The sequence below is a fragment of the Orcinus orca genome, chromosome 7, assembly GCF_937001465.1.
Source record: "Orcinus orca chromosome 7, mOrcOrc1.1, whole genome shotgun sequence".
NCBI classification, from domain to species: domain Eukaryota; kingdom Metazoa; phylum Chordata; class Mammalia; order Artiodactyla; family Delphinidae; genus Orcinus; species Orcinus orca.
The window spans coordinates 36,957,455-36,984,199 of NC_064565.1; positions in this window are offsets into that span (position 1 = coordinate 36,957,455).

A 26,745-nucleotide genomic window follows, 5' to 3' on the forward strand; every position below is an offset into this window, starting at 1 on the left:
AAAGCTGAAAACCTTCCCACTAAAATCTGGAACAAGACAAGGAAGCCCACTCTCACCTCTTCTATTCAATATAGTACTGGAAGTCCTAGCCTTAGCAATCAAACAAGAAAAAGAAACAAAATGTATCCAAATTGGAAGGGAAGAGGTAAATCTGTCATATGCAGATGACATATTGTATATAGAAAACCCTCAAAACTCCACACAAAAATAGAACTGATAAATTCAGCAAGGTAGCAGTATACAAGATTAACATATAGAAATCAGTTGCATTTCTTTATACGAACAATGAAATATCAGAAAGGAAATGTAAAAAAAAAAAAAACCTTCTAAAATCACACCCCCCAAAATAAAATACTTAGGAATAAACCTGACCAAGGAGATGAAAGACTTATATGTTGAGAACTATAAAACATGATAAAGAAATTGAAGATGATTCAAAGAAATGGGAAGATATCCCATGCTCTTGGGTTGGAAGAATTAATATTGTTAAAAGTAGCCATACTACCCAACTCAATTTACAGATTTAATGCAATCCCTATCAAATTACCCATGACATTTTTTCACAGAACTAGAACAAATAATCCAAAAACTTATATGGAACCATCAATGATCCAGAATTGCCAAAGCAATCCTGAAGAAAAAGAATAAAGCAGGAGGCATAACCCTCCCAGACTTCAGACAGTACTATAAACTACAGTAATCAAAACAGCATGGTATTGGCATAAATACAGACACATAGATCAATGGAACAGAATACAGAGCCCAAAAGTAAACTCATTCACCTACAGTCAATTAATCTCCAACAAAGGAGGCAGGAATACACAATAGAAAAAAGTCTCTTCAGCAAGTGGTGCTGGGAAAGTTGGACAGCTGCACGTAAATCAATGAAATTAGAACACACCCTCATACCATGCACAAAAATAAACTCAAAATGGCTTTAAGACTTAAACATAAGACATGACACCATAAAACTCCTAGGAGAGACCATAGGCAAAACATTCTCTAACATAAGTTGTACCAATGTTTTCTTAGGTCAGTCTCCTAAGGCAATAGAAATAAAAACAAAAATAAACAAATGAGACCTAATCAAACTTACAAGATTTGGCCCAGCAAAAGAAACCATAAACAAAATGAAAAGACAGCCTACAGAATGCAAGAAAATATTTGCAAATGATATGACTGATAAAGGCTTAATTTCCAAAATATACAAACAGCTCATACAACTCAGCAGTAAAAAAAGCAACCCAACTGAAAAATGGGCAGAAGACCTAAATCGACATTTCTCCAAAGAAGACATACAGATGGCCAAGAGGCATGTGAAAAGAGGCTCAACATCGCTAATTTTGAGAGAAATGCAAATCAAAACTACAATGAGGTACCACCTCACACCAGTCAGAATGGCCATCATTAACAACTCTACAAATAACAAATGCTAGAGAGAGTGTGGAGAAAAGGAGCCCTCCTAAATTATTGGACGGAATGTAAGTTGGTACAGCCACTATGGAAAACAGTATGGATGTTCTTCAAAAAACTAAAAATAGCATTACCATATGATCTAGAAATCCTATTCCTGGGTGTATATCCAGACAAAACCCTAATTCAAAAATATACATGCACCCCTATGTTCATAGCAGCACTATTAACAATAGCCAAGACATGGAAACAACCTAAATGTCTATCGACAGATGAATGGATAAAGAAAATGTGGTACATATGTAAAATGGAATACTACTTAGCCATAAAAAAGAATGAAATAATGCCATTTGCCGTGACATGGATGCAACTAGAGATAATCATACTAAGTGAAGTAAGTCAGAAAGAGATAGACAAATACCATATGATATCACTTATGTGTGCAATCTAAAATATGGCACAAACGAACCTATCTACAAAACAGAAACAGACTTATGGGCATAGAGAACAGACTTGTGTTTGCCAAGGAGAGGGCGTTGGGGCAGGGATGGAGTGGGACGTTGGGGTTAGCAGATGTAAGCTATTATTTATAGAGTGGATAAACAAAAATGTCCTACTGTATAGCACAGAGAACTATATTCAATATCCTATGATAAACCATAATGGAAAAGAATATAAAAATAGAATGCATATATGTATAACTGAATCACTTTGCTGTACAGCAGAAATTAACACAACATTGTAAATCAACTATACTTCAATTTAAAAAATTGATAAGAAAATGTTGGAACTAGAAGAAAAATGAGACTGGCATTGGAATTCTTCTTAGCAATACCAGAGTATAGAAAAATTATTACTCAAATGTAAGGGCCAAATAAAGATATTTTCAAGAAAACAGGGTCTCTAAAAATTTACCTTCCATATATCGTTTTCTATATAGTTATTGGAGTATGTGCTCCAGAAAAAAATACCTGAAAAATAAGAGGAGGAAGATACTGGATGTAGGAAAGGGTGGTTAGAGCCCAGGCAATCCCTCTGTGCAAGTCTGAGCTGATGGTTGTCCATCAGGTCTAAAAATAATCTGGTCCAAATTGGAGCATGTAGGTAGAGGCCCTCAGGAAAGAGGCTTCTAGGAAAACAGAAAAGGGACTTCACAAAAGGTAGTATGTGTGAGAGGATGGAAATCTTGAGATTTTGATAAATACAAAGAGTGTCATTAAAGTTTTCAAGAAATAAAAAGATGACAAAATACCAGGGTGCAAATATTAGCCAAGAATAATGCACCATGATTTTTAGCACTTGACGGCACATAGAAAATAAGAATCCAGGTGACCTTAGTATTAGAAGTATTTTCCTTTAAGTGGCCCAGGCATCATAGCATTAGACCTTTAGGAAAAGAAATTTAATCCTATTTTCTCTGGCAGTGAACATTATTTACATGGTCATCATATTTACATGCACACAGTATAAATTCACCTCCAACTTTAAAAATCAACCTTTGGACAGAACATACAAGCATTGCTTATGTGTTATGAAGAGAATCTAAATATTAACCAATTTGCTAAATTAAAGTAAATGAGAAGAACTTCATTCTTCTAAGGAAAGGTGGAATAAAGGGTGGTTTAAAATATTGACTGGAGTCGATGGCTTAATAAGTACAAGTACCTGCATATTATTCAAAGTTACAACATAAAGGATGGAAGAACTCAGAGTAATGATAAAACTGTCAAACTCTGGGAGGAGGATACGGAGGGAAAATGACATAGAGTGAGATAAATCCTAACTTTCTTAGGAAGTGAACAGACATTGTCTCAAGTTGGAAAATTAAGAAATGAAGATATAAAGATATAGTGTTAGGAAGATAACCTACAGAAGAATGAAAACAGAAATGTCAGAAAAAAATTGTCCCTGGAGATTGAGGATGGGAATAAGAAAAAAATGAGATGGGTGACTGCTTTTTGTTAGAAACCCGTCTGCACACACAGCCATGATAAAATTTCAAAATAAAAATAAACATTGCTTCTTTTAGAGCACTTCCAACTAGTTGTAAGTGACCCAGGAAAAAAATATGTTTTTTAATTCTTAAAAATAATTTACCAATTAAAAGAAGTCTTTGTCAAAGCAACCATTACCTCCAACTACAATATTATTTCAACTAGAAACTTGTTTCAGAATGTAGAAGAGAATAATAATACAGGAACACCAAATTTAGCTATGAGTTCAACAGAGTGTAATTTGTTTGCATGCTTGGAAGCATGGTTGAAATGGTTAATTTTTTCCCCCAACATCTATTTGCATACTTGTAAACTTTTTAGCAAAACTGTGGAAATTATTACATTATGTGAAATTATTTCACTGTACAAACTTTGCTTCTCAATTGACAGAGAAGGCTGTGATGATTCTCAAGGATTTGTGATGATTGCCAAGATCTTTAATTTGTGAATTAAAGAGGATTTGTGAGATACATTAGCCAACTAAGCCTAACAGGCCAAAAATGCACTCCTTTAAAAATTTCTAAATTTGGAATTAATATAAACATTTTCCACATTGAGCACACAGCTGTTATGTGGTCTTTGAATCAGGAACATACTGTCAAGTGAATGGAGCAAATTTTCAAATAAGCAAAATATAGAAACTTTATACCATACATATTTTTAAAATATATACTTGATATACTATTAACTGCTTTAAGCCAATGGCCACTCTAAACTGGATCCATGTAAATGATTTCAAGAACTGTCCTAACTATGATGTTTGGTCAAAATTATTGGTCTAGTACATGATACAATGAGTGTTACTGATTCATTTCCAGTCTCTCCTGATTTCACCAGTGGTTAGAAGAAATGGAGTTCATGTATGTCTTGACCATTAGTCCTATTTTATATATATATAAAACATGATCCTATTATCTATTTAACAATTTTCTGTTAATCTTCTGCAGTGAATCTGGAATCCATATATGAGGCTTGAGAACTTACAAAGTAGAGCCTAGTTGCATTAAAAACTAGTGTTCTCCAGAGCAGAGCTGCTCAGTGTACTTTTTTTTTTTTTTTTTTTTTTTTTGCAGTACGTGGGGCTCTCACTGTTGTGGCCTCTCCCGTTGCGGAGCACAGGCTCCAGACGCGCAGGCTCAGCGGCCATGGCTCATGGGCCCAGCCGCCCCGCGGCATGTGGGATCCTCCCGGACTGGGGCATGAACCCATGTTCCCTGCATTGGCAGGCGGACTCTCAACCACTGCGCCACCAGGGAAGCCCTCAGTGCACTTCTGTAGTATGTAAGGTATGAGAACAATTATAATCCAATGGTATACTTGAAGAAATAAGGACCTTTTTTTCCAGTTCTGGCTTCTTTTCATTTTTCTTCCACTTCGTATTCTTTATTTTTTAATGTTTTCTTTTTTTTTTAATTTGAATTTTATTTTATTTATTTTTTTATACAGCAGGTACTTATTAGCTTTCTATTTTATACATATTAATATATATATATCAATCCCAATCTCCCAATTCATCCCACCACCACCACCCCTGCCACTTTCCCCCCTTGGTGTCCATACGTTTGTTCTCTACATCTGTGTCTCTATTTCTGCCCCACAAACCACTTCATCTGTACCATTTTTTCTAGATTCCACATATATGCATTAATATACAATATTTGTTTTTCTCTTTCTGACTTACTTCACTCTGTATGACAGTCCCTAGGTCCATCCATGTCTCTACAAATGATCCAATTTCATTTTTTATGGCAAGTAATATTCCATTCTATATATGTACCACATCTTCTTTACCCATTCATTTCTCAGTGGGCATTTAGGTTGCTTCCATGACCCGGCTATTGTAAATAGTGCCGCAATGATCATTGGGGTGCATGTGTCTTTTTGAATTATGGTTTTCTCTGGGTATACGCCCATTAGTGGGATTGCTGGGTCATATGGTAATTCTATTTTCAGTTTTTTAAGGAACCTCCATACTGTTCTCCATAGTGGCTGTATCAATTTATATTCCCATCAGCCATGCAAGAGAGTACCCATTTCTGCATAGCCTCTCCAGCATTTGTTTGTAGATTTTCTGATCATGCCCATTCTAACCAGTGTGAGGTGATACCTCATTGTAATTTTGATTTGCATTTCTCTAATAATTAATGATGTTGAGCAGCTTTTCATGTGCTTCATGGCCATCTGTATGTCTTCTTTGGAGAAATGTCAGTTTAGATCCTCTGCCCATTTTTTGACTGGGTTGTTTTTTTTTTAATATTGAGCTTCATGTGCTGTTTATATATTTTGGAGATTAATCCTTTGTCCATTGATTCCTTTGCAAATATTTTCTCCCATTCTGAGGATTGTCTTTTCGTCTTGTTTACAGTTTCCTTTGCTGTGCAAAAGTGTTTAAGTTTCATTAGATCCCATTTGTTTATTTTTGTTTTTATTTCCATTACTCTAGGGGGTGGGTCAAAAAAGATCTTGCTGTTATTTATGTCAAAGAGTGTTCTTCCTATGTTTTCCTTTAAGAGTTTTATAGTGTCCAGTCTTACATTTAGGTCTTTAATCCACTTTGAGTTTATTTTTGTGTATGGTGTCAGGTAGTGTTCTAATTTCATTCTTTTATATGTAGCTGTCCAGTTTTCCCAGCACCACTTATTGAAGAGACTGTCTTTTCTCCATTGTATATCCTTGCCTCCTTTGTCATAGATTAGTTGACAGTAGGTGTGTGGGTTTATCTCTGGGCTTTCTATCCAGTTCCATTGATCTATATTTATGTTTTTGTGCCAGTACCATACTGTCTTGATTACTGTAGCTTTGTAGTATAGTCTGAAGTAAGGGAATCTGATTCCTCCAGCTCCATTTTTTCCATCAAGATTGCTTTGGCTATTCGGGATCTTTTATGTCACCATACAAATTTTAAGATTTTTTTTCTAGTTCTGTAAAAAATGCCACTGGTAATTGATAGGGATTGCATTGAATCTGTAGATTGTTTTGGATAGTATAGTCATTTTCACAATATTGATCCTTCCAATCCTAGATCATGGTATCTCTCCATCTGTTTGTGTGATCATTGATTTCTTTTATCAGTGTCTTATAGTTTTCTGAGTACAAGTCTTTTACCTCCTTAGGTAGTTTTATTCCTAGGTATTTTATTCTTTTTTTTTGCAGTGGTGAATGTGATTGTGTCCTTAATTTCTCTGATCTTTAGTTGTTAGTGTATAGGAATGCAAGAGATTTCTATGCATTAATTTGTATCCTGCAACTTTACCAAATTCATTGATTAGCTATAGTAGTTTTCTGGTGACATCTTTAGGATTATCTATGTATAGTATCATGACATCTGCAAACAGTGACAGTTTTACTTTTTCTTTTCCTATTTGTATTCATTTTATTTCTTTTTCTTCTCTGATTGCTATGGCTGGGACTTCCAAAGTTATGTTGAATAATAGTGGCGAGAGTGGACATCCTTGTCTTGTTCCTGATCTTTGAGGAAATGCTTTCACTTTTTCACCATTGAGAATGATGTTTGCTGTGGGTTTGTCATATATGGCCTTCATTATGCTGAGGTTGGTTCCCTCTATGCCCACTTTATGGAGAGTTTTTATCATAAATTGGTGTTGAATTTTGTCAAAAGCTTTTTCTGCATCAACTGAGATGATCCTATGGTTTTTATTCTTCAGTTTATTAATATGGTGTATCACATTGATTGATTTGTGTATATTGAAGAATCCTTGCATCCCTGGGATAAATGCCAATTGATCATGGTGTTTGATCCTTTTAATGTGTTGTTGGATTCTGTTTGTTAGTATTTTGTTGAGGATTTTGGTGTCTATATTCATCAGTGATATTAGTCTGTAATTTTCTTTTTTTTTTTGTAGTATTTTTGTCTGGTTTTGGTAACAAGGTGATGGTTGCCTCGTAGAATGAGTTTGGGAGTGTTCCTTCCTCTGCAAATTTTTGTTAGAGTTTGAGAAGGATCAGTGTTAGGTCTTCTCTAAATGTTTGATAGAATTCACCTGTGAAGCCATCTGGTCCTGGACTTTTGTTTGTTGGAAGATTTTTAATCACAGTTTCAATTTCATTACTTGTGATTGGGCTGTTCTTGTTTTCTATTTCTTCCTGGTTCAGGCTTGGAAGGTTATACCTTTCTAAGAATTTGTCCATTTCTTCCAGATTGTCCATTTTATTGGCATAGAGTAGTAGTGATGGCTTGAGTAGTCTCTTATGATGCTTTGTATTTCTGCTCTGTCTGTAGTAACTTCTTCTTCATTCCTAATTTTATTGATTTGAGTCATCTCCCTCTTTTTCTTGATGAGTCTGGCTACAGGTTTAACAATTTTGTTTATTTTCTCAAAGAACCAGCTTTTAGTTTTATTGATCTTTGCTCTTGTTTTCTTTGTTTCTATTTCATGTATTTCTGCTCTGATCTTTATGATTTCTTTCCTTCTACTACCTTTGGGTTTTGTTTGTTCTTCTTTCTCTAGTTCCTTTAGGTGTAAGGTTAGCTTGTTTGAGATTTTTCTTGTTTCTTGAGGTAAGATTGTATTGCTGTAAACTTCCCTCTTAGAACTGCTTTTGCTGCATTGCATAGGTTTTGGATCATCGTGTTTTCTTTCTCATTTGTCTCTAGGTATTTTTTGATTTCCTCTGATTTCTTCAGTGATCTCTTGCATATTTAGTAACGTATTGTTTAGCCTCCCTGTGTTTGTGTTTTTTACATTGTTTCCCTGTAATTGATTTCTAATCTCATAGCGTTGTGGTTGGAAAAGATGCTTGATATGATTTCAGTTTTCTTAAATTTACCAAGGCTTGATTTGTGACCCAAGATGTGATCTATCTTGGAGAATGTTCCATGTGCACTTGAGAAGAAAGTGTAATCTGCTGTTTTCTGATGGATGTCCTATAAATATCAATTAAATATATCTGGTCTATTGTGTCATTTAAATCTTGTGTTTCCTTGTTGATTTTCTGTCTGGATGATCTGTCTATTGGTGTGAGTGACGTGTTAAAGTCCCCCATTATTATTGTGTTACTGTCGATTTCCTCTTTTATAGCTGTTAGTAGTTGCCTTATGTATTGAGGTGCTCCTATGTTGGGTGCATATATATTTATAATTGTTATATCTTCTTCTTGGATCGATCCCTTGATCATCATGTAGTGTCCTTCTTTGTCTCTTGTAACATTCTTTGTTTTAAAATCTATTTTATCTGATATGAGTATTGCTACTCAGCTTTCTTTTGATTTCCATTTATATGGAATATATTTTTCCATCCCCTCACTTTCAGTCTGTATGTGTCCCTAGATCTGAAGTGGGTCTCTTGTAGACAGCATACATACGGGTCTTGTTTTTGTATCCATTCATCAAGCTTGTGTCTTTTGGTTGGAGCATTTAATCCATTGACATTTAAGGTAATTATTGATATGTATATTCCTATTTCCATTTTTTAAATTGTTTTGGGTTTCTTTTTGTAGGTCCTTTTCTTCTCTTGTGTTTCCCACTTAGAGAAGTTCCTTTAGCATTTGTTGGAGAGCTGGTTTGGTGGTGCTGAATTCTTTTAGCTTTTGCTTGTCTGTAAAGCTTTTGATTTCTCCATCGAATCTGAATGAGACCCTTGCTGGGTAGAGTAATCTTGGTTGTAGGTTCTTTCCTTTCATCCCTTTAAATATGTCATGCCACTCCCTTCTGGCTTGTAGAGTTTCTGCTGAGAAATCAGCTGTTAACCTTATGGGAGTTCCCTTGTATGTTATTTGTCAGTTTTCCCTTGTTGCTTTTAATAATTTTTCTTTGTCTTTAATTTTTGCCAATTTGATTACTATGTGTCTCAGTGTGTTTCTCCTTGGTTTTCTCCTGCCTGGGACTCTCTGTGCTTCCTGGACTTGGGTGGCTATTTCCTTTCCCATGTTAGGGAAGTTTTCGACTATAATCTCTTCAAATATATTCTTGGGTCCTTTCTCTCTCTCTTCTTCTGGGACCCCTATAATGCAAATGTTGGTGCATTTAATGTTGTCTCAGAGGTCTCTTAGGCTGTCTTCATATCTTTTCATTCTTTTTTCTTTATTTTGTTCCATGGCAGTGATTTCCACCATTCTGTCTTCTAGTTCACTTATCCATCCTTCTGCTTCAGTTATTCTGCTATTGATTCTTTCTAGTGTATTTTTCTTTCAGTTATTGTATTGTTCATCTGTTTGTTTGTTCTTTAATTCTTCTAGGTGTTTGTTCAACATTTCTTGCATGTTCTCGATCTTTGCCTCCATTCTTTTTCCAAGGTCCTCGATCATCTTCACTATCATTATTCTGAATTCTTTTTCTGGAAGGTTGCCTATCTCCACTTCATTTAGTTGTTTTTCTGGGGTTTTATCTTGTTCCTTCATCTGGTACATAGTCCTCTGACTTTTCATTTTGTCTATCTTTCTGTGATTGTGGTTTTTGTTCCACAGGCTGCAGGACTGTAGTTTTTCTTGCTTCTGCTCTCTGCCCTCTGGTGGATGACGCTATCTAAGAGGCTTGTGTAAGCTTCCTGATGGGAGGGACTGGTGGTGGGTAGAGCTGGGTGTTGCTCTGGTGGGCAGAGCTCAGCACAACTTTAATCTGCTTGTCTGCTGATGAGTGGGGCTGGGTTCCCTCCCTGTTGGTTGTTTGGCCTGGGGCGACCCATAGGCTCCTTGGTGGGGCTAATGGTGAACTCCAGGAGGGCTCATGCCAAGGAGTACTTCCCAGAGCTTCTGCTGCCAGTGCCCTTTGCCCCACAATGAGCCACTGGTGCCCACTGCCTCTGCATGAGACCCTCCAACACTAGCAGGTAGGTCTGGTTCGGTCTCCCATGGGGTCACTGCTCCTTCCCCCTGGGTCTGTTTTTTTTGTTTTTGTGGTACGCGGGCCTCTCACTGTTGTGACCTCTCCTGTTGCGGAGCACAGGCTCCGGACGTGCAGGCTCAGCGGCCATGGCTCACGGGCCCAGCCACTCGGCGGCATGTGGGATCTTCCTGGACCGGGGCACGAACTCATGTCCCTTGCATCGGCAGCGGACTCTCAACCACTGTGCCACCAGGGAAGCCCTCCCCCTGGGTCTTCATGCGCACACTACTTTGTGTGTGCCCTCCAAGAATGGAGTCTCTGTTTCCCCCAGTCCTGTTGAAGTCTGCAATCAAATCCTGCTAGATCTCAAAGTCTTATTCTCTGGGAATTCCTCCTCCCATTGCTGGAACCCCAGGTTGGGAAGCCTGACATGGGACTCAGAACCTTCACTCCAGTGGGTGGACTTCTGTGGTTTAATTGTTCTCCAGTTTGTGAGTCACTCACTCAGCGGTTATGGGATTTGATTTTATTGTGATTGTGCGTCCCTCCTACCATCTCATTGCGGCTTCTCCTTTGTCTTTGGATGTGGGCTATCTTTTTGGTGAGTTCCAGTGTATTGCTGTCAATGATTGTTCAGCAGTTAGTTGTGATTCTGATGCTCTCACAAGGGGGAGTGAGCGCACGTCCTTTTAATCCACCATCTTGAAGCAATCTCGTAAAGACATTTAAAAAGATGAATTTAGCCCTTATAGAATTCATTTTTCTTGGATGATTCCATATTTAGCCTGATGTAAAGATGTTAGCAGACCCTTTCAAACATGAAGGATTTTCAAATACAATGTCTTCTTTTTGGAATCCAGACAGTGCTATGTAGATGAGTTTTGTGAAGACATATTAGAACTAGAATTCCAGTTTAGAAAACCAGACACCTTCTTATTCACTGAGATGGTTCACACAGTAACAAGAAGTTATTTCCAGTATGTAACTGACCACTCTCATGTTTTGGTAATCTACCACTAAAAACCAGGACATAGGAGGACTTATAAAAATGAAATAGGAGGAATTATTAAAATGGTCTACAGTTTGCAGTTTGCTAAGGACAGTGCTATGCACTTTGCATGCTTTATCTCATTTGGTCCTCCCAACAAACTCCTGAGGTGAATATGGTTTGAATATTTCACACATCAGGGAAAAAGGCCACAGACTAGTAAGTGACTTGCCCAGGCCGTACACAGCTGGTGTCTGAAACAAGATTTTTTAATTTATGTTTACAGTTATTTTTACAGTTGAATAGCCAAGGACAACACCTTTAAACCAAACTAGATATTGATGCCAAGTGGAAATGGTTGGGAGAAAGTGGAAAGTTCCCCCACAATGTATTACAACTCTGGGAAAGAAACACTTGAAGACTATACCTAACAAAGGCATACAGAGGGAGCAGGAGGTACACCAGTTTGCAATAAAGGCAGAACATTTATTCTAAATCCTTGTATGTCTTTACATTGTGGCTACAGTAGCCAGCAACATGATTTTGCATTATCATATCTATGTAAAAATGCATTTCAATTCTTTATACTATTAGAAGGATCTATCTCAGTACCAGCCTAATATTAAATATGTTATTTTCCTTCCTGTTTCCCACTCTTTTCTTAGAATTTGCTGTATTTTATACTTAGTATTGAAGGTTTCTTAGAACATGCTCCTATAATGGAAAACTATATTCTGTGCAATTTTTCTTTTTAATGGAATGTTTTAAGTGTTTAAAATATTGAAAATACATTGAAAGCCTATGCTAGCATATCAGCACACAAGATAAGGCCACTGGGACTGTGGATTTTTGTTTTTTCAGAGATGTATCATATAGCAGTGGTACATGGAGGACATAATTTCTCACACAGTAGAGACTAAAGGATTTGAAATGAATACTGCTTTTTGGTGGGACTTTAAGTACCATAAATGTAACTAAGATTTCTATTCCATTTGCCCAATTTGATCAACTGGTGAAATTTACTAGCTGATCAGAGAGCTAAGAAAGAATAATAATTACTATTAACAGCAACAAGAGAATTTCTGATAAACTAAACAAAATGAAATACACTTTAAATTAATTTGATGTTGCTCTAGAGTCTGGAAAAGTAAGGAGTGTATATTTATGCTGGCTAAAAACTGAGACAAAACACCACAACCTTCCTCAGTCAATTACATTATAAAATTGAATATATATAGTAACATTAAGACGCTAGTACATGCTACTTAAATTAAAATCTCACACTGTTACATGGTACCACAATCCGTAGCCCTACAGCAAAACAACTAAAGGTAAATAACTAAAATCTCCAAGAGTCAAGATGAAGAATTACATGGTGAGGTTCACGAGAACCTGTACTTTGTCACCTCAAAAGTTATGATTTCATTCCTACTGCTAGGTCTGGAAGCAAGTAGGTGTGCAGTAGACACATACTGTGTGAATGAGTGTTGACTGCTACAGTCATTTGTCTTATAAACCAGAGTTTCAATGTACACATAGGTCCGATTCCTGAACTCAGGATTTACTATGATTAACTGTGTGACTTCGAGGAAACAAATGAACATTTCTGGGCCTTGGTTTATTGTAGAAAAGAGAACATAATAGTTCCTACGGCCTTGGGTTGCTGCGAACATTACACAACAAAATCCTCGAAAAGTTCTAAATTCATACCTTGAACATAGTAAGCACTCAAAAAATGTTAAATGCCATTTCTATTCATACCCAAGGCCAAATATTCTCAGCGCATTATCACTAAGTTATATACTCCATCTTTTGAGTTGTTTATTTAATGATAGTGGTTAATGATTTTGCTTTGGCCCTGATACCTTTGTCCTATTATATAAAAACATGCTTGGAAACTCCAAAAACATCCCATGCCTGCATTTAGGTTCACACCAAATTTGGTTTGTCTATATGGGCATTCTCTTTCAGTTATCTCTTTTAGAATTGACACTATGACTACTTTTATTGCCACTAGACACCTTGGTGACCTAGTGTAGAACATATAATGACAGGATTCTAGATGAATGGGAAATTTCAATTTTAGATACTTCATTGCTAAGTGTCCATCTATAACTAAGATATAGTTAAGTAGGATGTAACTAATCCTTAGAGGTACTTTTTTGTTTTTTGCCACAAAAACTTATCTACTCTCAATTTCCATTGCTATGCCCATTTTCCCATCTCTTTCTTTCTTTACTCATTCCTTTCATTGCTCTACACATATTAACTGAAAACAAATATTACCATATCGACCCATAATTAAGACAATTCAATAACTTCCCACTGCTCTAAAGCTAAACACCAAAGTACTTAGTTGATCCTATAAGACCCTGCAGGTCTGCATCCTTCCAGTTGCTCTGGTTTCTGGAACGAGGATCCCCACTGCTTCCTGCTCTTAGCCTCACTAGCTCCCCTTTAATTCCTTTGGCCCACTGTGACCTTCATGCCACCAGATTTTGCAAATGCTCTTCTTTCTTTCTAAGTTCTCTCATAGCTCTTTTCTTCCTCTTCTACAAGGTCATATTCCATAAAACAAGCAGTGGCAACACTCTCTGACTCTCCTTTATATATATATATATATGTACAAAATTTATTTTATATTTAATGTACTTTATTTAAAAGATACCATCACTTGTAAAACACACTGCTATTGTAAGCAAACACCAAGAAAGAGAAAAGACCACTAATTATAGTTGCAAGACTCCATGGATTGTAAGAAGTATCCCAATTTCAGAAATGTCAAAATGTAAAAATAATTGCATCTTAAAAATAATGAAATATGGTGTTTCTGTAATCATCTGATTGATAGTGGTCCCTCCGCCCTGCCCTATTAAACTGTAAGCTCTATGAAGGCAGAAAGTGTGTCTATCTTTGTGTTGCCTTTTTATATTCATCACATGGCATAATCCTTGGCAGGTATCAATACTAGCAGTTAAAAAACTGTATTGAATAATCTGACAATATATGCTAGACATGTTAATTGCTTTTGTTTTTTTCTTAACATGAAATGTAAACACCTCCAAGTGCCTTCTAAATATCTTCACTTTACTTATAAATTCCTCAAGTAGAATGTATATGTTATTTACTTTTGTTTACTCCACATCAGCTAAATAATATCTTTCACATAGCAGATCTTTATTAGCTGCCTTAATTATGTTCCAAATAATGTGGGGGTAAATATATAAGCAAAACAAAACTCAGTGCATGGTAAATTTTAATGAATACCTTGCAAATTTGAAGTGCACTTTTTGCCACCACAACTTGTTAAACATATTCCAGAAAAGCTGCCTTATCAATTTCCTTATATCTGCCAAATTACATGACCATTTGCCTGGTCAATTAGAATTCTGAACATTAAGTACTTTTTACTTTTTGTCTTGTATTTAGCCTCATAGTCAATAATTATGTTCAAACATGATTTCTCTTGAAAAAATTTTATCTTTCTCTTCATCACCACTTTGTCACTTTATAGATGCTCAACACCTCACACTTGGATTTTTGAAAGTCTCTTATTTTTTAAATCTCTTAGCCATAGGTTGTACCTATTCATAGCTATTATTTTAACCACTTCAGTTTAAACTTTCATAGAAGTCAATTTCAACATGCTATTCTGCTAGGAAATGTTCATGATGTCTTATATCTAATTTCATAAAATCAAAACATCTTTTGCTGATTTTTAATGCCCTCTGAGTCGTTTTTGCTCATGGTAGATACCTACCACTATTCAAGACAGAATTTTTACCAACATGCTACTCTTATTCATGTATCTATGACTTCACTCCTATACTACTTATTACCAATGTTCTCCTTTTCAAATCCTTAAGGGCACAGATTTATGTCTTCTGCAAGAGTTGTTCTCTGCCCCCTACAATCCTCACTTCAGTCTCCTCTGAATGTTCAGAGAACAAATCTCACTCTATTATATGTTATTTTCTTTTCAAAATTGTCCCTCTTTTATCAACCATTCATACTCATGGTTATAATATAACTTGTTATTACCATTAGAACGCATCTGTAATCTCAATTTTCAGCACCCAGCCCTAAAACCATCACATCCTGTATCTTAGCTATCTCCCATTAATATTCTTCTCCAACAATTGTTCAACCTCACTGGGAACTAAACTCCATGAGTCCAACCAATTTTTCATGGGCTATCACTTTGCTTCTGTGTTTATTTCCTACCTTCATCTATTAAATTCCACCATTTGTCATTATAATTTACCCTGGGAATCTAAGAATATACTCTTGCCTTAATCTTCCTTGCAGTACTAATCTGGAAAAACCCCAAACTTGATTAAATCCAAACCTCTGCTAAGTCTTCGTGTGGTAGATTAAAGAGATCCCTATGTTCTTCCCTTCCCTTGAGAGAACCTTGAGTAGTTTGCTTGCCCAACAGAAGTGTGATTCTTAGTCTTATGAGGCCAGGCCACAGGAAACCTTGCAGCTTTCCCCTAGGTCTCTTGGAATACTTGCTCTTGGAAGCCAGCTGCCATGATGTGAGAAAGCCCAAGACACCCTCTGGAAAAACCCATGTGGAGAGGAATTAAGGATCCTACCATCAGCCCACTGAGATCCTGGCAGGAATCATCTACTCACCAGTCTTGAGTAAGCCACCTTGGCAATAGGTCCTCTGCACCATTTGGACTACCAAAGTTGATGTTGCATGAAGCAGAGATGAGCAATACTTTCTGAGCTCAGCTTAAAATTCATGTCCGTGAGCAAAATAATGATTGCTGTGGTTTTAAGCCATTAAGTATCGAAGTGGTTTGTTTGGTATTAATCAATAACCAGTAATACCTTGCCTGCATGCATGCAGATTAACACCACTAGAGAAAAGCACAATCATGCTGGCTTGCTTTGATTTACATCTTGCTCACAAAACTCAGGCAGCTCTTAAGGCTTTCCAGCAGTCATACTATATTTACTCATCCATTCACTTTCTTACTTTCTTGGAAGAATATATCTTTCATTTTCCTTTTTCCTCAAACCTGAAACACCTTTCTCCATCTTTTCCTTCAGTTGCTAACCTTGTTTCCTATTTTCTGATAAAGGAAAAGCAATTGGGATATAATTTCTACAACCTCCGATCATAACTTCTACCTCCTAGTTGCTTGTAGAACAAAATGATCTTCTTCCTCTTAATATCTCTGCTCCTTCTCAGTCTGCTTTTTTGTTCCACCCCATCTCCCTTAACTTGTATCTTTAGAATTCCTCAAGGATAAATCCATGGACTCATTTTCTTCTCTATTTATACTCACTCCCTTGGTGTGTCCCCATTCAGTCTTATGGTTTTAGATGCCAATTGACTGGCACAGCTTCATTTACAGACATGCCATAATTAAAAATACTTTAGTGCTAAAAAATGCTAACAATCATCTGAGTCTTCAGCAAGTGATAATCTTTTTGCTGGTGGAGGGTCTTGCCTCAGTGTTGATGGCTGCTGACTGATCAGGGTGGTAGTAGCTGAAGGTTGGGGTGGCTGTGGGAATTTCTTAAAACAAAACAACATTAAAGTTTGCCACATCAATTCATTTCACAAAAAATTTCTGTGTAGCATGCAAATGCTGTTTGGTGGCATTTTACCCACAGAAGAACTTCTTTCAAAGTTGGAGTCAATCCTCTCAAACCCTGTCCCTGCTTTAGCAACTGTTTATGTAACATTCTAAACCCTTCGTTGTCATTTCAACAGTCTTCACAGCATCTTCACCAAGAGTAGATTCCATCTCAAAAAACCAGTTTCTTTGCTCATCCATAAGAAGCAATCCCGAATCTGTTCAAGTTTTATCATGAAATTGCAGCAATTCAGTCACATCTTCAGGCTCCACTTCTAGTGTCTTTCCATTTCTACCACATCTGCAGTTAATTCCCCTACTGAAGTCTTGAACCCTTCAAAGTCATGCATGAAGGCTGGAATCAACTGCTTCCAAACTCCTGTTGATGTTGATATTTTCACTTCTTCCCATGAATCACAAATGTTCTTAATGTCATCTAAAATGGTGATTCCTTTCCAGAAGGTTTTCAATTTACTTTGCCCAGATCCATCAGAGTTATCGCTAGTTATGGCAGCTATAGCTTCACAAAATGTATTTCTTAAGTAATAAGACTTGGAAATCAAAATTACTCCTTGATCCATGGACTGCAGAATGGATGTTGTATTAGCAGGCATGAAAACATTAATTGCGTTGCACATCTTCATCAGAGCTCTTGGGTGTCCAGGTGCACTGTCAAAAAGCAATCATAATTTAAAAGGAAGTTTTTTTTTCTGAGCAATAGGTCTTAATAACGGGCTTAAAATATTCAGTAAACTATGTTGTCGACAGATGTGCTGTCATCCAGGCTTTGCTCTTCCATTTATAGAGCACAGGCAGAATAGATTTAGCATAATTCTTAAGTGTCCTAGGATTTTTAAAATTGTATTTGAGCAATGGCTCAATTTAGACACCAGCTGCATTAGCCCTAATAAGAGAGTCAGCCTGTCCTTCGAAGCTTTGAAGCCAGGCACTGACTTCTCCTCTCTAGCTATGAAAGTCCTAGATGGCATCTTCTTCAATAGAAGGCTGTTTTGTCTATATTGAAAATCTGTTTTTTAGGGTAGCCACCTTCGTTAATGATCTTAGCTAGAACTTCTTGATACCTTGGCTGCAGCTTCTACATCAGCACTTGCTGCTTCACCTTGTACTTTGATGCTATGGAGACAGCTTCTGTCCTTAAACTTCAGGAACCAACCTCTACTGGCTTCAAACTTTTCTTCTGCAGCTTCCTCACCTCTCTCAAGCTTCATAGAATTGAAGAGAACTAAGGCCTTGCTGTAGATTAGGCTGTGGCTTAAGGGACTGTTGTGGCTCGTTTGATCTTCTATCCAGACCACTAAAACTTTGTCCATATTAGCAATAAAGCTATTTCTCTATCTTATTATTTGTGTGTTCACTTTTAATTTCCTTCAAGAACTTTTCCTCTGCATTCACAACTTGGCTGTTTGGCACCAGAGGCCTAGTTTTTGGCCTATCGCAGCTTTTGACATGCCTTCCTCACTAAGCTTTATCACTTCTAGCTTTTGATTTAAAGTGAGAGGTGTACAACTCTTCCTTTCACTTGAACATTTAGAGGCCATTGTAGGATTATTAATGAGCCTAACTTCAATATTGTTGTATCTCAGGGAATAGGGAGGCCTGAAGAGAGGGAGAGAGATGGGGGAATGCAGTGGCCAGTGGAGTAGTCAGAACACACACAACATTTATCAATTAAATTTACTGTTTTATATGGACGTGGTTCATGGTGCCCCAAAACAATTATAACAGTAACATCAAAGATCACTAATCACAGATCAGCATACCAAATGTAACAATAATGAAAATGTTTAAAATATTGCAAGAATTACACGACACAAATATGACACAGAGACATGAAGTGAGCAAATGCTATTGGAAAAATGTCACTGATAGATTTGCTCTAGGCAGAGTTCCCACAAGCCTTCAATTCCAAAAAATGCAATGTCTGTGAAGTGCAATAAAGCAAAGTGCAATAAAAGGAGATAGGCCTGTATATATCTCCAACCTTGATCTTTCCCCTAAATTCCAGCCTACTGAAATATATACACTGTCTACTTTACATCTTCACTCTGATGGCAAACCTGCAGCTAAAACTTAACATGCCTTAGCTCAAACTCTTCATGATATGCCTCTCAAAACCTGGTCCACCAGCTTTCCCCATCTCAGTCAACTACAAATTCTCTTCTCATTTCCTCAGGCCTATCAACCTTGCCGCCATCTTTGACTCTACTCTTTCTTTCCTGTCCAGTAATGAATCTATCAATGAATCCTGTTGGCTTGGTCATAAAAATATATACAGAATTTCACCATGTCTCTCTATGTCTACAGCTACCACTCTGTCTTAAGGTACTGTCATCTTTGTCTCCTCATTGGTCTCTGTGTTTCCTGTCTTAGGCTGTTAGTAAGGGGTTGAGGAGAAGGCAAGGTTTTTCTCAATACAACAGGCCATGAAATCCTTAAAAAATTGTTAAGTCAGATGAGATCAATCTTCCTAACATCCTCCAGTAACCCCCTAACTTGGTAAAAGCCAAAGTCCTAAAATGTCCAAAGAGACCACATGATCTGTCCCCTTCTGAGTCATATCCCACTTAGGCTTCCCTTCACCCACTCAAGTCTAGCTCTACTGGCCTCCTTGCTTTCCTAGAGTTTCCAAGTTCTATATCTTGAGCTTTTGTGTTTGCTATCTTCTACTCAACCCAGAATCTTTTATTTGCTGCTGGCTTCCTCACCTTCTTCGGGTCTTTGTTCAAACATAAATTCCAATCACCCTATTGCAAATCAGAACATCCTCAAGGCTTGCTCTCTCTAGTAGCCTTCATAGGTTAGTTTTCTCCACAACCCGTATCCCCATGTGGTATTAAATATTTTATTTTATTTTTCATCCTCCCAACTCCCTAGAATGCAAGCACCATCATCTGTTTAGTCTGTTCTATTAACTGCCAAATCCCCATCATGCAGAGCAGTGCAGGTGCACAAAAGTATCTGCTTAATAAATGAATGTACATGTATCAGTCTTACATTCCTCCTAATTACAAATCAAGCTCCATGAGGATCGGTCCTATGCCACATGCTTCACCAGTACCCTCACGCTATCTAGCACACATTTAAGGTTATGGTAGTTTTATTAAAAACCCTTGATGATTGATTGCAATTAAACAAAAGGTTCCTCAGCAAATTAGTAGGGCCCACAGGACACTATTAATAGGCTTTGAAGGTGTTTAGTACTGCATCAGTGCTCATTTCCAAGCAAAATTATTATCAAAATCACAAAGCATGATGTCTGATTATAACATTTCTCAAATTAACCCCAAGACTACTGTGAGTGTACAAAGTAATGAGGGTGAATTTTGTTTCAAAAATCAAAAATTTATACTTTTTACTAAAACAATGTGAGATTATTCCCGTTTATTTGAATTATTGAGACTTAGATCTTTGACAAATTAAAAATACTGAGTAATTTTTATACATACAAAAAACATTCTCATTTGTTTCTAAAACTTTCCATCACTTGGATTTTAGATCTTAAATACTATAGGAAATTATAACCCCAAAAAGTATTTCTCACTATATACCTGTCTAATAATAGGTAGGCTTAGAAGTAGAATTGAGTATTCATGGATACCTTATGTTTGTTTTTAAAGGAATTCAAAAGTTTCCTGAGTTCAATTTCTGGGCAGATAGAGTTTATTTGTGCATATCTGCTCTTCTTTAGAGACAGGGAATGGACATAATGGAAGGACTAGAGTTTGGTAGATTACTGAAAGCTTGGTCTAAGATCACAGAAGAAATTAGTAGTAATAGTAATTGATAACATTTAAATCATAAACACAAATGTGTTTGTTATTGTGTGTTATTTTGTTTTGCTGCAGGGTTGTAAGCACCTGTTATGTCTTAGCTCATTGAATGCTCACAACAACATAGAAGAAAATACTATTCCTATCCAAAACTCACAGATGAGGGAACTGAAGCACAAAGAGTTATGTACCTTATTCAAAATCACAGAAAATGAAAAAAGGCTAGGTTAGAATACAAACCTAGAGAGTATGGCTCCAGAGACAATGATCTTAAATATTATACTATGTTGCTACTCTAATAGTAAATACACACACAACACACCTCACACACACACGAACACAAAAGTATACAAAGCTACAGTCATCAAAACAGTATGGTACTGGCACAAAGCAGAAATACTTTTGTGGGGTCAATGGAGCAGGATAGAGAGCCCAGAAATAAACCCACCCCTCTATGGTCAATTAATCTACAATAAATGAGGCAAGACTATACACTGGAGAAAACATGGTCTCTTCAATAAATGGTGCTGGGAAAACTGGACAGCTACATGTAAAAAAAAGAAACTAGAACATTCTTTAACACCATACACAAAAATAAACTCAAAATAGATTAAAGACCTAAATGTAAGGCCAGATACTATAAAACTCTTAGAGGAAAACATAAGCAGAACACTCTTTGACATAAATTGCTGTAATATCTTTTTTGATCCGTCTTCCAGAGAAATGGAAATAAAAACAAAATAAACAAATGGGACCTAATTAAACTCAAAAGCTTTTGCACAGTGGGAAACCACAAACAAGACAAAATGACAACCCACACAATGGGAGAAAATATTTGCAAATGAAGCAATGGACAAGGGATGAGTCTCCAAAATTTACAAACAGCTCATGAAGCTCAATATCAAAGAAACAGACAACCCAATCAAAAAATGGGCAGAAGACATAAACTGACATTTCTCCAAAGAAGACATACAGATGGCCAAGAGGCACATGCAAAGGTGCTCAACATCACTAAATTATTAGAGAAATGCAAATCAAAACTACAATGAGATATCACCTCACACTTGTCAGAATGGCCATCATCAAAAAAATCTACAAACAATAAATGCTGGAGAGGGTGTGGAGAAAAGGGAACCTTCCTACACTGTTGGTGGGACTGTAAACTGGTACAGCCACTATACTATGGAGAACAGTATGGAGGTTCCTTAAAAAACTAAAAATAAAGCTACCGTATGATCCAGAAATCTCACTCCTGGGCATATATCCAGAGAAAACCATGGTTTGAAGGGATACATGTACCCCAATGTTCACTGCAGCACTGTTTACAATAGCCAAGACATGGAGAACGGATAAAGATGTGGTACATACATACAATAGAATATTATTCAGCCATACAAAAGAATGAAATAATGCCATTTGCAGCAACATGGATGAACTTGGAGATTATCATACTAAGTGAAGTAAGTCAGACAGAGAAAGACAAATATCATGATATCGTGTATATGCAGAATCTAAAAAAAAGTGATACAAATGAACTTGTTTACAAAACAAAAACAGACTCCCAGATGTAAAGAATGAACATATGGTTACTGAGGGGAAGGGTAGGGAGGAGGGATAGACTGGGAGTTTGGGATTGAGAGGTACACACTGCTACATTTAAAACAGATAACCAACAAGGGCTTACTGTAACAAAAAATAAAAATAAAAAGTGTATAATTTTTAGGAATATGTAAAAGAGATATTTATAAATATTTTTTCTAACTGCAGAGTTATTGGCATTTTAAGAAGGGCAGAAATAGCCCATGCACACAGGATATCCTCTATCCATGGTGACTATCCACTGCATGATGGAGTTTTCCCTTCAGCCATCATCAGAGCTGACAGCCCCCTCATATTTACAAATGCTTTTGGGATGGAAAATGCAGTGAAGCCCCAAGGGTGGGAACCAGCTCATTTCTCCATTCCTTATCAAGAAATTGCCCAAGTGAAATGTACAAGTCAACATGAGTCTGCCTTAATTTTTAAAAACTATAAATTTTTAAAAACTATAAAAAGCAAAGATTTCCCACATAAATACTACTCACTGTTAAATAATCCTCACAGTTGGGTATTTCCAGTTTCTCTATTGAGTCCATTCTACTGCAGCTAATTGCACTTCCTTCTCCTCTATTTGTAGTGAGATGGAAAACATAAGATGAGCATTGTCCTTTCATGAATTTCATACCCATAGCATACTGTCTGTCTAATCTTTGCATCTATTGTAAATCCATATTTCATATGAAAACTTTCTATAATCCATAATCCCTCTATTAAAAAATAAAACAGCTTATCAGAATAAAGAATAGAATTGTATTTGTAATTAAGCATCAATCCAATTAGGTAAGTGGGTTCTGGAAAGAAATATAGTTTAACAAACACCTCATACGGTGCTTAAAACAGATTGGGCTGACAGTTCTTACTACCTTGGTGTCTCAGTCCAAGATTTACAATGGTATAGCTCCCCTTTTTAGCAAATTAAACCTTATGTCAAGGCTTCAAATTAAATCCAAATCCCCTCTCCTCCCCCTGCAGAAGGAACAAATTCGCCCCACATGCCGGTAGTCGAGGGGGGCTGATAGGAAACAGAGTAAAGTGAGAGCTCCCCAACCTGGAAGGCGTCACACGGCCAAATCAACTGGGATAAGCAGTCAAGTCCACTTAAGGTTTTACATAAAAAGACTGGTAAAATACAGAGAATTTAAATATAAGAATTTTTTATACCACATGAAACTGACGGGGTGCCAAAATTTTACATTTCTGTGCTGTGCAAGCACTTTATGGGGAATGTGCTTTTTATTCCATTTTTACATGTTTGTTATGGGTCTGTTTTGCAAAGATTGCTCCAAGCCTAGGTAATAAAACTAAAAAATGCACACAAATGGCCATGATTAACGCATAGAGCAATCTATGCTTCTATATGTATGAAATGCGTAATATCCCTCTCTGGATATTTCAATGTAGCAAAATGTGTGGAGGTCACTCTAAGTTTCACAAATTTATTGTAACAGCAGATCTTGCTGTGGAATTATTCTAAAATCCTAGAACACAAAGTGCTTAGTTTTGTATACTTATTTTGCCTGGAAAATATTGTGAATCTCTTTCTAATATGTTGCTTGGCATTAATGTCTGTATCAAGGATTAACAGGAATTGCTTCCATAGGAATCTGAGGATATAGCATGCATATGAAACATTTCAAAATATATTATTAGAATATTATCTTAATATGAGTTGTAGTATATTGATCACTACCCAAATAAAACTTTCTGATTTTAGAGGACACCTTGATTACCAAATATTTGTGATGCTTTCCAATGCCAGTGGAACAAAATCTGGTTCAAAACGCTCTGTAACCAGTGGGTAAAGTGGTGAATTTCAGGATTAGTCATTACTTTGTAGAGGGTTTTATTTTCAGGATATACTTCAAAATATGAACGTGTTTCATCACCATTAAGATAGTAGGGAGAGATATGCAAACTCTTCATGGAAAACCTGAGTTACAGAAAAGTAAACAGTCTAAAACAGCTTGACACTGGTATGGTTGTCCAAATTAGGTACTGCACAATTCTAGGAAACTGTGTGTGAAAACACAACACTATGTGTTTTCAGGGAATTCCCTGGGGGTCCAGTGGTTAGGACTCCGTGCTCTCACTGCCGAGGGCCTGGGTTCAATCCCTGGTCAGGGAACTAAGATCCCACAGGCCGCATGGGTGTGGCCAAAAAAAATGTGTTTTCATCATAGATTTGTATGTTTATTAAGTGTCTCGATAAGGCAGGCATTTCAGAAGTGAGACAACTATCCTTAATGACTAAATGGATGGTGATAGATGAAATCAGAGCACACAAATTATTTGTTTGTTTGTTTGTTTGCTTTTGTATGGAATGCTTTAAATAATCTGAATAGATACTTTTTAAAATTCTCTCAGTGGCACTTTGGAATTCTGAGCTAAATTGTAAGAAACTAGTATCTAAAGGTGAGAGTTTAGGAAACAAGATATAGAAGAGAAAAAGGCTTTCAGCATATTATAAACATGAATTCTTACCCAGTTTCTTCTTTCAGATACTTTTGGCTTTCATTTGTAATTAAATTCCAGGTTTAGTTTATCCCAGCTCCATAACTGGCAGCATATTAAAAAGAACATGCCACTTGCCAATTTATTTTGCAGCTATTTGGTTCGGAGTTACACATGGATTGCTATAAAGGTTGATATCTTTGTGTTATAGTATGGTCTAAATTCAACTTCAGTTTCACAAACTCTTGGATAGAAAGCAACATTGGGTTTATTTTACTGAAGAAATTTCATTTTTAACAGATAAGTAGCAAGATGTTTGGAGAAAATAAAAAGAAATCTGATTCACCTCAAATCATGCAATTTCATGGGTATGTACACACACACACACACACACACACACACACACACACACACACACACACACACACACACACACACACACACACACACACCCCATGCCCTTTTAGGACAAATAATTCAATGATGATATATTTGTTGTGGTCCACAACTTAAATCAGCAACAAAGAAGTCATCCTTTGGGGTTGCACCAATTTCTGAATCATTCTTGAACAAGTTACCCTGCAATTTCTTCCAGTCATTGCAGGGAATCCTGTGATTGAAACTGTCAGGAGTTCTGTGAACGATTATTTTCTGTGGCTCCACATCCCTGTACCCACTAAGCCAATTTTTTGTTCTTAATATTGGATCAGATCTTTTACATATGAACCAAAACTGCTTTAGAGGATCCATTTCAGTATAGCCCATAAGTTGAAATGAGAAAAAAACTTGTTGCCCTACTTTCTTCTCTGTATTTTAGCTGGATAAGTCCTTTTAAAATCTTTCTTACTTAGGAAGAAGGTTAAAAAAATCAAACCACATAGCAGAAAATAAACTCTTTACATTCCAATTAATTGGGTAGAAAAATGTCAGAGGATGTGTCCCAACAGTATTAAAGAACAGGACGTCAAGAGAAAACCAGAAAATGTGAACTTATGAATGAGATGCACCGTCTGCTGTTTCAGCTGGTTTTCCTCTGGATATTCTTCCAAAGCATAAAATTGCTATGTCCCACCAATACAACGCACTGGCAGAGAAATTACTGGTTCAGTAAATCTTAATTTTGGAACAGATTCTCATTTGACAACTACATTATTTCAGCTTATTTTAGTTCCATCACAAAAAGTGAAGCAAAAAGCTTCCTTCAAATGAGACACAGGCCCTTAGATTTTTTAGTATTTCCAGAAGTCTGTGATTTTTTTTTTGAATTAATATCAATTTAGTTTCAATATTCATAAAACTTCCTCCTATATAGCTACATCCCACCATTATGTTGTTATTGTCTTTATACATATTTATACATATTTAGTCTTTATACATTGTATAATCTATCTATTTTTTATAATTGGAGTATAATTGCTTTACAATGTTGTGTTAGTTTCTGCTGTAAAACAAAGTGAATCAGCTATCTAACTAGACATCGTCTGCTTGATTTCAAAGGGCAGTGAGTGACTGCCTACTTGGACTTTATGGATCTGGGAGGGAATCTTCTAAGTAAAAATCTCATTTAGGGGCTTCCCTGGTGGCGCGGTGGTTGAGAGTCCGCCTGCCGATGCAGGGGACAGGGGTTCATGCCCCGGTCCGGGAAGATCCCACATGCCGCGGAGCGGCTGGGCCCGTGGGCCATGGCTGCTGAGCCTGCGCGTCCGGAGCCTGTGCTCCGCAAGGGGACAAGCCACAAGAGTGAGAGGCCCGCGTACCGCAAAAATCTCATTTAGGTTTGCATTCATTGTCTGAAGTACATAAAAAGAATATTTTTTCAGAACAGTCACAAAAAATGTCTTCCTCTATAAGACCTCAGGAATTAAAATATATGTTGAGTGTAAAGATTGGTGGCCACTTTCTGAAGGGAGGCATATCTATGAAGTAAAAATTTGCATAGAATTTTTCCTAAGACTAGTTGTTTTAGAAGAAACTTCAAACTTTATTGTTATTCATTAGTTCATTAAGATGTGTTTTATATTTTTAATTACTCAGATTTTGTTTCTTTATATAAAGCAGCAAAGCTAATATCGTCAACAGAAGACTAAAAAGAAATGCAATTTATGAATACCAAAGAGTTAGCTATGGAATATAT